This window comes from Topomyia yanbarensis, chromosome 1 (genome assembly GCF_030247195.1).
Source record: "Topomyia yanbarensis strain Yona2022 chromosome 1, ASM3024719v1, whole genome shotgun sequence".
NCBI classification, from domain to species: domain Eukaryota; kingdom Metazoa; phylum Arthropoda; class Insecta; order Diptera; family Culicidae; genus Topomyia; species Topomyia yanbarensis.
Genome location: NC_080670.1, coordinates 57,109,859 through 57,114,931, shown reverse-complemented (window position 1 = coordinate 57,114,931; position 5,073 = coordinate 57,109,859).

Sequence of the window (5,073 nt, the reverse complement as noted above, 5' to 3'; positions counted from 1 at the left end):
ATTCTCTTCCGTTGTCGCTTCGTATCACTTTCAGTTTGCAACCAGATTGGCGTTCCACCACTCTTTGAAAACTCTCAAAACTTCTAGTTCCGCTTTTGTCTTTAAGAGATACACCCACATTTTTCGCGATCGGTCATCCACAAAGACAATGTAGAATCTGCTTCCACTGTTGGAGCTCACTTCCATAGGTCCGAAAATATCAGTATAAACTACTTCGAACACCTCCGACGCACGCGAACCTATGGCTAAACGGTTGCCGAAGGTGCTTACCCATCGGGCACACCTTGTAATCACCAGGATCAGCTCCTACAATCTTCATAACTTTCGCCATTCCACTAGCCAGTTTGCGTACACTGTTTAGATTCAAGTAACCTAGTCGCTGTAGCCAAACCTCCAAGTCGACAGCGAACGAACAAGTTAATCCGATCTTGGTATCCTGTGGCCGTTGTTCAACTTTGAAGAGGTCGTTTTCACGCTTACCTGTGTCAATGATATCACCATTCCGATTAATTACTTGGCATCCAACGATTGTAAATATAATTTTGCACCCTTCGCAGCCACTAGCATGTTCCCTCCGTTATCAGCTACTACTGTTCCGCACGACGGCTTTACACGTTGCAAAAACTCGCGGTGACTGGTCATGTGCACACTTGCACCTAAGTCAATGAACCAGTCCATTTCCTTTCCAGATGGAATCATCGAAAGCACTGTGAACAATAATTCTTTCGGCTAGTTAGCCTGCTTCAAACTTCTGCAATCGCGTGCAATGTGCCCATATTTTTGGCATTTCCGACACTTCGGCCCTTTGAGGAGATCGTTTTTGTGCTTGCTCCCGCCGCTGGATCGCTTAGTTGTCTATTCCAGCTGAAGTTTTGCATCCTGTTCACGGCCAGGCCTGACTATTGCGTCGAAAATTTCAGTTCCTGAAGCTGTTTTGTCTTTATGGCATCTCCGGTGATGTCAATACCCGAGTTTTCGAGAGTCATTATCATCGGACGATATTCTTCCGGAAGACCAGCCAACAACAATGTTCCGATCCACTCCTCTGATATAGGAAAACCGATTCTTTCTAGTTGATGTGCGGTGGATACAATCTGATTCACGTATTCATCCATGGATGAGCAGAATGTCAGATCTGCCCTAATAAGTTTATGTAGGAGTCCGACTTTTCGCGTCAGCCCTTTGTCATCGAGTTTTAACCAAACATCTCGACCCGTTGTTGTTTCTTCGACGTGCACCTAGTTGATCGGATTGAGGAGTAAAATAATTTATGCCCGCGCACGGCAGTCTTTCGCGACATCAACTGCTTGTCTGACTCCGATCACATTTTCCGTCGGTTTCACCGCACTCCAATGGTCCTCTAACTCGAGGAACGTTTCCACTGCAAACTTTCACGTGGATCATTTGTCGCGACCGGCGAGTCTTTCGATTTCCGGAAGATGGGAACTCATGTGAACTTTGTAGTCGGTTTCAGTTGTATCCGCAACACTCGTACTCATTTCGAGCGCAAAACTAAAAAACGACTTTTCGTGTATTATAAGTATAGGGGCGCAGTGAGCAGGGAAAAAAATAACGCGTGTAACGACTACACTAAGAGAAGAGACGACAACAGGCTTCTTGCTCTTCTTAATTTTATCTACCAGGCCCTGTCGTAATTCCAAAGACAAGAAGCATCCATCGTTGCCAGATTCCATTTGCATGACTTTCACAATTGCTGTACCTCAAATATCGACCCTCAGTCAAGAATTCACAATACTAGCTGCATTTAAAAATTGAATTTTAAGTTTATTTGTGTCTCTCTTAACAATACACGTAGTTATATCGTCATTCAGGGCGTTTATTCAATTTGCATGAAATGTTCATGTATATGAAATGTAGCCAAAATAAACTCAGCAGCACTGTTTTTCATCCCATTTGAAAATATTATCAACGCTCTTGAATGGCAAAACGACCAATCAGAAGCTGGTTCAATATTGAGGTTAGGACTGGATCAAATTGGCTACGCGATTCTCTTCTCTTAGCGTCTACAGTTTATTAAAAAATAAAAGATGAAGAGGGGAAATCTATTTCCTACACGGATACGAAAAACTACCAAAAGTTGAGCTCTTTTGACTCAATCTCGGGGCATCGTTGTATAAGGTAAAATTAGGTAAACCGTGTTGAAGGTAGTTTCCCTTTAACCACGGCAAAAACCACAACTCATTGACAGGTTTTTTTACTCAACCTTGAGTTAAATATGCCAAAATTTAAGTTGAATCTACCTAATTTTGAGTATACCTCAAACAACTCAAAAGTACCTTATTCCATGGAAGGCCTCGAGTGAGTCGAATCTCTCTCTTTGTTTTTGACAACACTAATAAGTGCGAAAGCGACGCAATACTCAATACTACCTAAATTTAAGTTAAAAGAACTTATTCTGCGGGTTGTTTAATTTTTCCGTATGCATCTGACAGCGATGTACGCTTATTCGAATATAAGCAATATTCTTGATCGATGTGTAACTCTGAGAATACAGATATACGACTAGACAAGTCGCAGCTTATTCTCCAACAGTTTTGCCTTATAAAAAAGGCTATGTAATCACTCCAAAAATTATTTTCCAACAGATTTGCCCGGAGGCCCCGATTCGATTCAGTTTGTCGAGATCGGAAAATGTATGTATGGATGTGTGCGTATGTATACACAAACGCACTAAAACGGAAAAAAAATGAAATTTTGTGTTTATTGAAGCGTTTTCGTGGGATTTTTAATTTTCTCTGTTCTATAGGAGCTGTTTGGAGTTTTTTGATTTTTTAAATATTTAGTGCTAATTAACCGATTTCGGCAATTTTCTCTATCATTATTTCAGAGAGGAAAGGCGCTATAACCTTGGCTCATTAGCCAGGATAGGGCTAATAACCTCTGCCCCACCCCAGGAATGTCAGATAAAAAAAGTGACATAAATCCTCTTAGCCAAGTCACTCCCAACGATTTATCAAATCCCCATCAAATTGAAACGGTCGGTACGGTTGTCCACGTTTTTTCTTTATTCAAGGTTCAGAATAATTCGTTGATTAAATCATCCATTAATTGAATGATTTGGTTGCCGTGTAATTTTGAATCATCTTCATTTTGTTCGCTGCACAGTTGGCCTGGCCGGTTTAATGATTGTGTCACAATGGCCACCTATGAGGGTTCTTGATGCCTCCAGGGAACTCGGCAAGTTCCTAAGCTAATGTCACACCTATTTCCCAGCGAATTCTTGCCCGATTTTTACAAACTTGATTTGAAATGAAGGACACAATAATCCCATTGACTGCCATTCAATTTTTATTCGGTTTTGACTTTTGGTTCCGGAGTTACAGGTTGATTAGTAAGGCCACACAGGAATTTCCCATATAAACCGATACAATCATAATACCTCAGAGGTTAAGAAAACTATTGGAATGGTCATCAAATTACATCGATTCGCAGGTCTAGATTACTGATTGCCAATCAAACATTCTTTGACAATTCCAGAAGTCCCGGTTTCTGGGCATCTTCCACCATTGAAGTCACATCGGTTTTTCGGTGAGGACTGAACCGATTTTCTTAAAAGCTAGTCTCAAATAGAAAGTATAATAGGCAGCTTGGTATGCATCACCCCCTTTCTCTTGGATCACCTTTACACCCGCATTCCTTTCATTCACCACGCATACCAAAATAAGATAAAGGATTTCTGACGCATCCTCCACTCTCGCTATACTAACCCTCTCCCCTTCCAAACCCATTCCTTCAGCATTTCAAAATACATTCATATGAAGATAAAATTGAACTCATACAGATTAAGCTAATTTTATATTTGTTACCTACGATGAACAAGGCTTTAACGGTAGAAGCGAATCTTTTGCTGGTATCTCAGGGTCGACTAGCTACAGGGTAATCAAGGGCTACGTGAGTAAAGAACAAAAATCTAAAACTTTAACTTTTCTTACACTTTTTATTTACTAATAATTGTGACGTGTGGGTGTGTGGGTGTGCGGTGTTACTTATAGTTTGTGGTTTTAATGTGGCGTGTACACTACTGTTCTTGCTCAACGTACCGTGCTTTGCTACTGTTCCTACTGGAATCAGGCATCAGAATATATTGGGAACTATAAATGACGCAGCATTATATGGGAGAGGGGAGAGTTTTGTATTTTGTGATGATGTGTGACGACAGGGGGGTAGGGGGTCATGCCATACTACGTAGCTTTTTTAAAGGGGAATAACTAACATCGTTTTTTATTTAAAAAAATTACAGGGACAAAAGGGGGGAGAGTTACCGTCAAGCTACGTAATTACCAGGGGGTATTTAGAGATTTGTGACGAAATGCTACGATGGGGGAGGGTGGCGTTAAGAATCACTCAAAAAATGCTACATCATTTATGGATGGTCCCTAGGCTTAAATGGCACGTTCCCCGTATGTAGTCAGGGATTTGTGCCTTGCCGTGTGTTCTCATCATTTTCTGAGCGGAAGGAAAACACAAGGAGGTTTGAGGAAGTAGAATTGGAAGGGTGGGAAAAATAACAGCACAAAAACAAAAATAGACAACTCGCCTGCAAGTAAGCCTAAAGCTCTTTACCACATTGAATAAGAAACTTTAGTATGTCTCTGAGTTTCAGTTGTCCAAACATGGTTTCGTCTATATAAGAACTGCCGAAAACTCGAAATCGCAATTGCGCTACCGCTGGGCAGTTGCATATCAGATGATATGAGGTTCCGTAGTTGGATTCACAAAGATCACATGAAAAAGACTCAGCGCGCTGAACAGTTGCCATGTGATAATTGTGTTTGCAGTGACCGGTTAAAGCCCTGGTCAGCATGCCGCAGTGGAGCTTCGAAAAATGTAGGAGATTTTTCGAAATCACTGGGAACGGTTTTTCTAGCACCGCCTTTGTTTAGCGACACGTTTGTAGATTTCTTCAATAATCGCGGTGCTCGGACGAAGCCCAGGACCGTATTTTTCCCTTATCCAACTTGTCGAAATTGGCAGCGCGGGCTCAGGATCAACGAAGTCAATGGCTGAACCTGCCCTGGCCAATTCGTCAGCCCATTCATTTCCAGTAATACC